At 40.8% G+C, this 12955-nt stretch overlaps 1 pseudogene; it reads left to right on the forward strand.

Annotated features, from left to right (window-relative positions):
- The first annotated feature begins 8146 nt into the window (after nucleotides 1-8146).
- LOC143656448 (uncharacterized) lies at nucleotides 8147-9524 on the forward strand (annotated as a pseudogene).
- Nucleotides 9525-12955: the final 3431 nt, after the last annotated feature.

Below are 12955 nucleotides of genomic sequence, written 5' to 3' on the forward strand. Positions count from 1 at the left end.
CTTGATACTGCCAGGGACACAGTAAATAGTGGGCCTTTTACAACTGGACCCAGAATACACTTACTAATTTACTGGAGTGACAATGACCTTCTGAGAGCTTTAAAGCGGCCAAAGTTTTGACTTGTTTGAATTGTTAAGAAACACTGAACAGTTTTTACCCTGAGGAGGTGAAGAGAACAGAATTTAAATCATTCTCAATTTATTTCAAGGATCTATTTCAGAAGGGAAATCAGTTTAGATCTCAGCCCTGAATCAACACTCTGAGGCCTGTGCATTTTCACTGCTACCTTGGAAATGGCTCCTGGTGCTTCGTCTTCTCCACTCCCACTGCTTCCCTCCTAGCCCCCATGACCCCCTCACCAAATGGCCACAGAACCCCGCCTGTAGCCTCTTCTGACTCTAGCCACCTGCCCCCCTTCCTCATGGCATAGTCCATGCCACATTTATCTCTCTTAAACATGTCACCCGTCATGTCGGTAACAGTGGTTTCCCACAGAACATCAGAAATTTTGGCCTTCTAAAATAGGGCCACGGCAGAGGCAGGTCTTTCTGAGCCTCGCTTCCTTCCCAGCATCTCTTGCAGCCAGGGGCTAGGGAACTGAGGAACCCGGGGTGGGGGTAGGGTGGGGCAATAAAACAAGAGGCCTTTTATTATCAAGTTTATGACCTTCCATAAAATCTACTTGATCACTATGCATGGCCTACATAAAGGAATTTAGAAATCAACTGTCCCTGCATTCTCCTTCCCAACTTCATAAATGAGTGAACTGACCTCCAGAGCTGGTGGACACTTGCCCAGGCTCACTCAGCTGTTAATTGCAAGATGTCTCAACCCCAGTCTATCATTTCTTCCCTCATCACTTTTCTGGGCTATATAGGCTCTGTGTAACCCAGTCTCTCCTACGAATCTTTCTTTTCTTTAATTGAGAAAAATAACATATGTACAGAAAAGCAATAAATTTCAAAGCACATTGCAACAGTTAGTTGTAGAACAGATTTCAGAGTTTGGTATGGGTTACAATTTCACAATTTTAGTTTTTTCCTTCCAGCTGCTCCAAAACACTATAGACTAAAAGAAATATCAATATAATAATTCAGTAGTCATACTCATGTGTTAAATCCTATCTTCTCTGTTAAAACTCCACCTTCTTCTTTGATCTTTCTCCCAATCCTTTGGGGTGTTTGGGCTGTGCCCGTTCTCCTACTAATCTTTAGCTCTTACAACTTGACCTGCTGTTCTGATCAGGGCAGCTTTTTACTGTCATGTAAAAAAGAAAATCCTGTTTCTGTGACTATAATCTTGTCATTTCTCTTCCCTGCAATACTCTCCTTTCTTCTTTTCAACTTTCTAAATTTTACCCATTTGTGCCATATATTGGAAAGAACATGGATTTTAGAACCCAGGCATTTAAACAACTACTAGGTGAATGATTGCAAGCAAGTTAATGAGTTTGTTTCCTTATTGACTTGGCAGAATTAACTGAGGCCAAATGAGAAAGGGAGTTGTTCAGTTCCTGGCACATCCTGGTCATCAGTGAGTGCTAGTTTCCTTTCTTTATTCTGTCTCAATGTCCTCATAATCCATGGTTATTTCCCAGACCATCCTAATTTTCTTTCTCCTTTTAAGTATTCCCATAGCCTCTCATATCATTCCATGGTTGTGAGGCAGGTTGGATGTGGAAGGAGGGAGGGGAAGTGACCCTAAGATTCATAACAGATTTCCTCATCCAGGTCAGCACCTGAAAAGAGCCAATGCAAAGTCCCTTATTAGCATGCCAGAGGGGGAGGAGTCCCTCCAAGTCCTTATAATGCAGGATTCACCTCCGAGCACTTCTCCTCCTTTGGAGAGTGCTGCACTCACCCTCACTGAGTGCATGCTTTTGCTGCGCATTAAACTTCTGGCTGAACGCACTGACCCGTCCTTGGGTTCTCTGGCTGTACACACTGACTAGTTCTTGAATTATTTCCTGCAATGAGTCAAGCACCCTCACAGCAGGTGCACAGGTATTTCAGTGGTAGAATTTTTGCCTGCCATGAGGGAGACCTGGGTTTGTTTCCTGGCCCATACACCCAAAAAACCCAAAACACCAAAATGCTGGGAACAAAATTTCCTATGATGTACATATCACACATCTGCCATACATGCATGCACACACACACACACACATACACACACACACAGAAATATATATATGTAAGGGGATACATAAAAGAAAAAAAAAAAGAATGCTCATGCGCCAGAACCTGGCTGAGGTCTCGAGAACTCCCAGGGTTCTCCAGTATCAGTTGTATTTTCTGATATTTGTTCTTTGGGATAATTATTAGCATTTCTTGCAATTTAGGGCCCCCTTCCCTGTAAGAGGATTAACCATGTCCACCTTTGCGACTTTGGACTTGAGCCTATGACTGGCTTTTGCCAATGGAATGTGAACAGCTGTGCCATGTGCCATGCTCTTCTTCAAGAAATGGTGAGTGCTGCCTCTTCTCTCTCTCTTCCCCTCTGCCACAGAGTAACATGCTCCAAACAAGTCCTGCTCCTTCAGCTTCATTCCTAGAATGAGAAAGTCTGTGGTGCTGCAGTAGCTGACCTAAAACATGAGCAAGTAATTAATATTTGTTGTTAAAAGCCTGTGAGATTTGGGCGATTGTTCTCACTCAAAGGTTGACTTAAACAAGTTTCTCTGAGTTAGTGTTGCTTCCTAAAGTAGATTTAAACTTCTTTATTTCATAAAATTAGGTGTCCTCTCTCTCTCTTGTCTAGATGAACCTCTTTCCAGTCTTGGGGAACTTCTCTCATGTTTCTATTATTAGACTGCCATATATTTAATTTAGGGCAGGCTTTCTCAACCTTGGCACTATTGACATTTTAGGCTAGATGAGTATTTTATGGGGGTTGTTCTTTGCATTGAAGGATGTTTACCAGCATTCCTGGCCTCCACCCATTAGATGCCAAAAATGTCCAGATGTTGCCGCATCTCCCCAGGAATCAAAACTGTACCTAGATGAGAACTGTAGATTTGGAGCCTGGATGGAGTTATAACCTTCTTTGCTTTCTCCAGGACTTAGGAGGGTATTTAATGCAAGATTGATAATTTAATAGATGTTTTTGATCGAAGAGTTGAAGTAGTAGAATTTTTATTCATGTTTTGTCTGGGAGCTGTAGCTTATTTTAAAGGGGGAAATGAAGAGAAACAAATGAGTTTTGCTTAAAAACATTTTTCTTCCTCCCTACTCCTTTGCAGGTGTGGGATGTACATGGGTGAATGCCCAAACTAATTACTGTTACTGAGCAATTTTAATGAAATTCTGAATTCAGTCACTCAGCCACTGAGGTGATTAACAAAAAAGTTGATTGGAGAAGAACATTTATGAAAAGGAACAACAAAATAAATAATTTACATGCCAAAGAATACAACCCTGGGAGGGCATACATCATTCATAGAGTTCTGCTGATGCCTCTGTCCCAGAGTTTGCGGCCTGAGAGATTTGCAAAAGTGAAGATGAATGGAAAGGTGAATTAAAATTTCTCTAGCTAAGAAGCTTCATATGATGTCACACATGCAATACCTTGGATGACATTTCTACAGTGAAAGGAGCTTTCACCTAGAAAGGTAAGAGCTTTCATCATGAAGCTTCCTTAGCATGGGCAAAGTTTCCAAATTGGGCAAGAGTAAAAGAGGTACGTCTTGTACATGTGTATGTATGAGTTGAGGAAGGAATTATAGAAAAAATTTATATTTTATGAAGAAGTAATCCTACCCCTTTTCCTGGACAGAACTACACCCAAATTATGAAGGCAAACGGCTAACTGGTGGTTGGCAGCAACTCATGTTCCATATTGTTTATTGTTTGGCTATAATGAATGCAGATACTGTTATCTTCAGACACTTCAAGAGTCTGTCCTCTCTGGCTTTTAGAAATTTAAAATATGCAAAACGCTTGGTAGAGAGCAGGTATCTTTATAACCTTTCTAAAGTTGTAAAGCAGACTGTGTTCAGTGCCTGAGATACAATTTAGTGGGTACATCTCATCTTGGCCTATGTGTAGAAAGGAAAACCCTATGCAGTAGGATTACTTTGCCAATATGGTATTTCAGAAAAAGCTGAGATTTAAATGACCAAGGGGCTGTATTATTAAAGTGAGAGATTTATTCAGTTTACAGTATGAATCCCCAAAGAGATAAGTGTGCTTATATTATAGGTAAAATCAGGGAAGGTAAATAGCAAATCTGAACATCATTTTCTTTTAAGTAGTGGTTTAGCTATAAAAGGATTTCTTAAGACAAGAGCAGATAGATGGGTGTTGAATCAGAATGTGAAAAATTAGGCTGAGAGGGAACCAAGAATTTAAAGAGAAGTATGTTTTTTAGAGAATAAGCTATGACTTCTGATCTCAGAACTGACCTTTTTTTTCACCTAAAAAGGACTCTACTGGGTGTGATGTGTTGATAATTTGGTCACTTACTGGTCCCTCTCTTTCTTATGGTTCTCACTGTCAGTGGGGACCCTATACCTGAGAGGTACTTCTGGACACAGTATATCCCACAGGTGTCTCCTCCTTTCCAGCTTTCACTGGCAACTCTAACAGGTTTCAGACTTCCCTTTCCTGAATCTCACCTTCCTGAAAAGCTCCCCTGTTTTTCTCCCAGCTATAATCACCACTTTTGGTAGATCAAGCCCTGGACTCTTCTTGTTTACAAAGTCTTCCTTAGTTTCTATTGATCAGGATACCTGTAACCCTCTTCTGGTGTGGCCTCTATACTTAATTTCTGAATTTACTCCTAGAATGGGGTTATAGCAGTATTTTCCAAAGTGTACTGTAGGGGATATAGCTCTGTGGATATTAATAGTTGTCATCATGTGACAAAAGAGTCCCATGCTGAAATAGATTTGGGAAATCTTGTGTACACAAAATTTTGTCTCTCCTCACCCTTAACTCCTGCTTCAGAACTTTTTAGTGATGTGAAATTTCCAAGTTGAGAATATAACACACAGTGTTTCCACATATTATTTAGTCGTAGAATTTTTTTATTGTTCCATTTATTAACATCTCAAAGAATTAGCATTTCATAAAACAGACTTCGGGAATGCTAAGTTGGGCTATCAGACTGCATATGATGCTGGTAGTACACAGGCTGGAAATGAAGGAACTAACTGAATTTAGAGATGTAGAATAAAAAAGTTGGTGGGGAGTCAGTAAGGGAGCATTCTTGAGAAGGTACCAGCCATTGGAGTCAAGACCAAGTGGGCGTTAAATCTGGTCTAGCTCCAGGCAGGGATTGAAAGTCTGGTGGATGGGGTAACAGATCCAGAAGGTGTGGACTGGGGAAATACCTTTGAAAGTGCTATGCTAAAATGATTAGAAACCAAAATGGGAAAGAGATGGAAATGGGCAGAATTATTCATATATTCAGCAAGTATTTATTGAACATTTCCTAAGTACTACAGATGGGGTTTCAGGGAATGAGGTCAGCAAGCAGTCCTGGCCAGCTAGCTGAGGTTCTGAGTTTGGAGTAGAGAGAAGAGGGCTGGAGAAAACCAGACACTCAAGATACTTGCACAGAAGCTGAGAAGGGTGGATGGTGGGTGGCTGCTCAAGAACAGTCTGGCATGTCTGCCTGGGGCCCGGCAGCATTCTTTGTAATTTCCGAACTCCGCTGCTTAGCGGGATGCAGGCTGTTGACATGGCAGCCAGTGACTTCCCACTGACTCCCCAGGAAGCGTGTGGCAGCCTCCAGTATGAACACAAACAGCTGAAGCTGGCCGGGGGCTGACATTGCCATCCATGCCGCGATGGAAACAAAGCACAACCCTCTGCTCCTCAGTAACTTCTTCATTTCAAGAACAGAAAGCCCCCCATACTTGATTAATTCCTCTTCCAATTTCTTCTCACTTGGAAAGTGCCTATCACCATTTCTACAACCATTTCCCCCTTTTAACTCCTTCTCAGATTAACTCCCACTCATGTTCTTTCTTTTATTTCTAATCACTTTTTCAAGACAGGCAATTGAAGTACTTAGAAAAATACAGCAATTTGAGTCCTCTGGAGCAGTTCCTTGTTCCTCCTGCCAAGAATGTCCTATGTCCACAGCAGGAAGTTCAATTAGCAAATTCATGAATCAAGATTTTAATTATACATCTATCTGGAAGGAAAATACTAGCTTCGCTTCTACCCTGTACCTTACTTGTGGGAATCACAGCATGACTTTGACTGAACCTGGGTCCCTGTGGTGAAATGCAAAATGGCGAAATGCCTACGTGTTGGTGGAAATTCATACACATTTGTTCAGGGGTGTTTCAGTATTTAATAAGTAACAAAATTCTTGGTTGTGTGAGAAAAATAATTAGAATAGACATTAGAAGGATAAGAAGTATCCTAATTAAGAAATTCTTTGTTATTCCCTGCTGTGTCAATTAGACTACATTTGGTTTTAAGTCATGACTGAGCATCTGAACAGTATCTTTTCCTTAACATGCTCCCTACTGTTATTGTGCCTTCCAAGCTAGATGGTACTCTCTTTAAGGCTGGTGATGTATCTTTTTCTTTTTTTGAATCTTCTATATTGCCCACTGTAGTTCTTGAACTTAGAGGACCTCAAAGGCCCATTGAGTGATTTTCATGAATATCTTTAAGAGAGAATTGCTTACAGTGGCTCTGTGGTTAGATATACCATGAGGTTGAGTGGGAGGGCTGGTAAAAGGACTGATTATTGGGGTAACCAGGCCCATTCTCTCTATATGCTGTAGCCCACACTGTCTTGTATGAGTAAAGAGAAATACCATTTGTTAGGCAGGATCTTAGGGAGTTTTGTTCACCTCATGAGGTCAAACAAGTCTTAGAGACTGGAGTTGGTTCAGAGGGTTTCCCTCTGAGACTTTGACAAAGTTGTAAACTCCAAACTTAAGTAATTTTTCAAATCCTCCCTGACACTTAATTGCTCAGTCCTTCCTGTTACAACACTGGAATACAGTCACCCCGCCCCCCATGTGACAGGCTGTGTGGGTGGTGCTATGGATTGAATATATGTTTCGAAGTCCTAGTCTTAGTACCTCAGAATGTGAACTTCTTTGGAAATAGGTTAATTACAGATGGAATTAGGCAAGTTAAAATGAGGTCATATTGGAGTAGGGTGGGTCTTTGGTGCCATGTGACTGGTGTCCTTTTAAAAAGAGAAATTTTGGACATGTGTGGAGAGAGATAGAGGGAGAATGCTATGTGATGAGGTGGAGAACCCCATGGATTGCCAGCATGCTACTGCCAGAAGCCAAGAGGGATGCTTGGAGCAGACTTTTCCCTACAGGCTTCAAAGGAAGCCTGACCCGCCAGCACCGTGACATCGAGCTTCCAGCTTCTAGAACTGTGAGACAATAAATTTTTGTTACTTCAAGCTACCCCATTTGTGGTACTTTGTTAGGGTAGTCCTAAGACTCTAAGATGGCAATCTCGTCCATTGGTCCTTTGAGATCTAATTTTGTCTTTAAAGAGTCCAAACAGGCCATGACCAGACTCTCTGGTTGCCATGCTGAATTAGTCAGTGTTCCCTAGAGAAACAGAACCAACAGGAGATATCTGTAAATATGAGATTTATAAAAGTGTCTCACCAGGTGCACAGGTAGTTCAGTGGTTAAAATGCCCGCCTTTGATGCAGGAGAGCCGGGTTTGATTCCCAGACCATGTATCCACCCCCTTCCCCTCCAAAATCAAAAAGGTGTCCCATGCAATTGTGGGGATACAGGAATCCAAAGTCTGTAGGGCAGGGTGTGAAGCTGACAACTCCAATGAACTCCGCAGGAGAGGCTGGCTGGCATGGGGAGGCAAGAGTCCAAAATCAGGCAGACTGCAAGGTTGGCAACTCTGATGAAGGTCTTTGAAGAACTTAGGCAGAGGCTAGTTGGCTGAGGAAAAAAGTGAAAGTTCTCTCTTTTCCCTTAAAAATCTAGGCTTTGCCACAGAGCAGAGTACCTGGGCCACATGCATGACTGATGACAATGCCAACTGCATTAAAGGAGAGTCCTCCATGAAAACGATACTTTCTCTAGTGTGATAAAGAACCTCTGAGCATTGGAATTTGGTGAAGGTGTCATCATACATATCTTGTTGTGAGTGTAAACCCAGAGGAAGACAGTTGTCAGCTGAGTTGTTGACAATGCAGCCACTGGAGTTAGTGAACTTGAAAGATGTAGTTATAGAATTCACTCAAGAAGACTGGGTCATGCTGGATACATCCCAGAGAAAGCTGCTCAGAGATGTGATGCTGGAGAATATCAGTCATCTTCTTTCAGTGGGATATCAGGTCTATAAATCAGATATAGCTTCAAAGTTGGTACAAGGGAGGGAACTGTGGGGAGAAGGAATTGGATTGTTCCAAAACCAGAATTCAGGCAGGGAAAGTAGGCTTAAAGAACAAGAAATGCTATCCATGCATCATATCTGCAGGAAAGACATATCTACCATCACATCATTTTCTCTCCCCTACTTCCTAGAAGCAAAATTCTCATACTCAAAAGAATGGCATTATATATAATGAATTGCTAGAAGATTGTACTAAAAGGTCTGTAGTGACTCAACCTGTCTTAACTAACAAGGGAAGGAAATCCTATTTCAGCAATCTATTTGGAAAAGCCCTCAAAGACCAATCATCTTTTAATCAACAAAAGCATTTTCACACTAGAAGTAAGTCATATGAATGTCATGTAATCGATAAATCCTTTGTTCAAAACTCTGACCATAAACATTACAAGGGAACTCACATTGGAGAGAAATCCAATGTGAATATCATCTATGTGGGAAAGCTTTATTAAATATTCTGAACTGAGGCAACATGAGAGAACTCACACTGGAAAGAAACCTATGAATGCTATCTATGTGGGAAAGCCTTCACTCAGTGTTCTGTCCTTAGAGTACATGAGGGAATTCACACTGGAGAGGAACCCAGTGAATGTCGTCTGTGTGGTAAGACCTTTACTCATTATTCTGTCCTTAGACAACATGAGAGAACACACACTGCAGAGAAACTATATGAATGCCACCTATGTGGGAAAGCCTGCAGTCTTGGTTCTTACTTAGAGTTCATGAGAGAATTCACACTGGAGAGAAAACTCATGAATGCCATCTATGTAAAAAAGCCTTCACTCAATGTTCTGCCCTTAAAGAACATGAAAGAATTCACACAGGAGAGAAACCTTATGAACGTTATCTCTGTGGTAAAGTCTTCACCCATTATTCTAATCTTAGACAACATAAGAACACTCACACTGGAGAGAAATGCTATGAATATCATCTATATGGGAAAGCTGTCAGTTCTTGTTCTTAATCTTAGAGTACATGAGAGAATTCACACTGGAGAAAAACCCTATATATGTCATCTATGTGGGAAAGCCTTCACTCAAAGTTCTAACCTGAGAACACATTAGAGAGCTTACACTGGAGAGAAACCTTATGAATGTCATTTATGCTAGAAAGTCTTCACCTGTTATTCTAACCTTAGAAAGCATAAGAGAACTCACACTGTAGTGAAACCTTAGGAAGGTCACCTATGTGGGAAAGCCTTTCCTCAATGTTTCAACCAGAGACAAGTAAGTACCTTTCGCTGTAGCATTCAGCCTTGCCTAAAGGACAGTTAGTCTTCAGATTTCCCAGGTGAAGGAGCTCATGTGCAAAACTTGATTCCAGACATAGTGCTGTTTACACAGCATCACCAAATCATTCATAACACTGAATACAAAGTGCCCATTCATATAAATTTCATTCATTACCTCCTTAATTAAATTCAAAATTAGTATCACAACTTTGACTGACATGGATTTATGTAGTTTAGTTTCTATAATGGGATTTAATCTTGTTCTCCCTTAATGACATGGTATTGACATGGTAATTAAGAATACTTCGAAATAATTATTGAATGTTTAGATTTTATATATAAACTTATAATAACAATGTAAAGAACTCCTGGTCTGCTCAAATTCCCAATGGTTATAGCTTTACCACATTTACCCCTTAACACAAAATACACCAGTGTATGTTTTCTCAAATCAGGAATATTCCCCTAAGTAACCGCACAAACCCAAATCAGGAAACAAAATGGTTTCCATATTATGATCCAATCCAGAGGTCATCTTCAAATTTTACCAGTTGTCCCTACAGTGGGAAAATGTTTCTTTGTCCATTCCAGCTCATGCTCTTTCAAATTAGAACTATCCCTGAGACATTCCTTCATGTCCTTGACAGACTGGCAAGTACATATGACTCCAACCCAAATCTTTCCACAGCTCCTCCTTGACAGACGCAGGCCTGAATCCCAACAGGAAAACCCCAGACTAATGCTCAACGCTCTCCTCTCCTCTCCTCAGTGGCTCCCGTCCAGAAGGATCTGAAATCCACCCACTCCAGCCCTAGTGATGTCAACTTGATAACTGGATGATTTACACATACATCGAAAAATTGTTTGTCATTATAATGAAATGAAATTTATGGGGTTATATCCTGAAAGCATCTATATCATTGTCCACACCCAAATTTATAGGACACTAAAAATTCCTGATAATCCATACTACTCTACTATTTTCTCTCAAAAGATACCATGCCTTAGGAAACATGAAAATTCATAAATTTCAGTTATAAATCTATCCAATTAGTCATCAAATATAAAATCTTTCCCTATTTCCTAATTTTGCCATTTTTCCTTAATCATTCACAAATGTTTCCCTCTGTTGATGCAGCACAGAGCATAATGAAAGAGACCGTCATATATGCTGACTTTCAAATGGCATGTTTTGTACTAACATCCTTTTCTATTAAATTTTTGTAATTAACATAGAAAATATTTTTGTTTTGTATTTTAAGGATGTGGTAAATCATGCTAAATATCTTTCAAATTATCTTGGATGGATATTCTAGGGCTTGCTTTTCCATTTGCTGTATTCTCCTCCCATATCAATCCTAAGACATTCCTTGATTGAATTTACATCATATGAAAAGCCATAAAATAATGTCTTTTTACAGGAAGAAGGAAAATTTAAGGCATATAAAAATATATAGTGTGGGCAGGCCATGGTGGCTCAGTAGGCAGAGTTCTTGTCTGCAACGCCAGAGACCCAGGTTTGATTCCCGGTGCCTGCCCATGTGAAAAAAATAAAAAATATATATAGTGGCAAACAGAGTGAGAAGGAGATTGGCAGAGTGTGTGCAGAATGGAGTGCTGAGAATCAGATCTTTGGCAGGGGTACTTTGCCTAGAACTCTGTTATACTATTTCCTGGACTCCACCTGTTGGTCATCAGTAATGCTCAATGTCAAGGGTTTCTTCAGGCAAATCATCACTTAGTCCTGTGTCTAGGAGTCAGGTCTCACCTTGAATCTTGTCATGGGGAACACAGGATCAACCTTGCTAACATGGGGGTGTCCATATAAGTACAGGAATGTCAGGAAGTTTTCAGGTACAGACAAATCTACAGAATCCTATAAGCTGAAATTGCATCAAATGATGGTGGCCCTATAAGCTTGCAATAAAAGTCTCTAAAGTGGAAGATGGTGGAATAAGAAGTTCAGCATTTTCTTCAGCAAAAACATCTAGATGACAGGTAGAAACTGTCCAAAACAGCTATTCTGGGCTCAAGAGAAAGTGAAATGGAGAAACTACAGTGAGTGACTCACATGGCTGTGCCTATTTGCGTCTATTCCCCCACCCTTGAATCTAGTAGTTTCTGGTTAGCCCTGTTCCTGTATACCAGAGTTCTTTGGACTGGAATTTGGGAAGGCCTTACTCCCTTGGAAATGGGGCAGGGGAGCATGCCACAATTCTGATCCTTTTGTTGCCCAGCAAAATTGGACATCTTGGTCCCACAGCTTTGTCCTGTTCCAGACAGGCACCCATGGTGTCTGCAATAGCATTGTTTACTCAGATGGAGAAACTGCAGTGAATGACTCAGGTGGCCATGTCCCATGTCGCCCATCCCTGCACCTCAAGACTGACAGGCTATGATAGCTCTGTTCCTTCCCAGTGGGCTGCTGCAGACTGAAAGATTTTAGGAAGTTCTCTCCCTGCCAGGGACGCAGGTGTATACAGCAGATTCTGGCTCAGCCTTTGGCCTGCAAATTTGGATTTTTGGGTCACTCCTCTTTTGGCCCTACTCAGACGGTTCCTGAAATACCATTGTTTCCAACTGCCTTGGAAGTAAGAGTTGACTGAGTGCCAGAATAACTTGCCGTTGTAGGGCCCATGAGAGATACGTTGCCAAATAGTGCCACGTGTGGGGCAGGCTTGGAATGTGCTGTCTTGGGAAGCTGCTTTCCTGGCCTCTCTCCAAGTCCCTCTGGGGTTCTTCTGCACCCCCTGTGTGTGGTCTCGGCCCTGTTTTGGCTGGGAAATACTCACAAACCCCGTGCCAAATAAGAGCTTTAACAGGAACACTGTCAGCAACAAAACTTAGACAAAAGAGGGAAACCAGTCTTCAGAATCTCATCAACATAATTAAAGGCCCAAAAAACAAGCAAAAAAGTACAAGCCATATTAATAAACAAGAAAATAGCCAGGCAAAGGAACAAATTAAAAAGAGAGATACAGAAGTCGTAACGACCATTCACATATATTCAAACAAATCTAAAGCAATTCAAAGAGATGAAGGAAAATATGTATTAAAAGATATTAAAAAGACATTGGGTGAGCATAAAGAAGAATTTGAAAGTCTGCAATAAAATTAACAGAAAGGCACAATAGATGAAATTAAAAATATTAGAGACAAGCAACAGCAGTTTTGAACAGGCAGAAGAAAGAATTAGTAACTTATAAGACAGGACATGTGAAATAAAAATGAGAAAAGAACATAAAGAGATGAGAATGGAAAAATTTGAGCAGGGTCTCTGGGAATTGAATAACATGCAGCTCACAAACATACATGACATGGGTGTCCCAGAAGGAAAAGAGAAGGGAAAAGAGGCATTATTTCAAAGAAATAATA

The sequence above is a fragment of the Tamandua tetradactyla genome, chromosome 14 (genome assembly GCF_023851605.1).
Source record: "Tamandua tetradactyla isolate mTamTet1 chromosome 14, mTamTet1.pri, whole genome shotgun sequence".
In the NCBI taxonomy this organism is placed as follows: domain Eukaryota; kingdom Metazoa; phylum Chordata; class Mammalia; order Pilosa; family Myrmecophagidae; genus Tamandua; species Tamandua tetradactyla.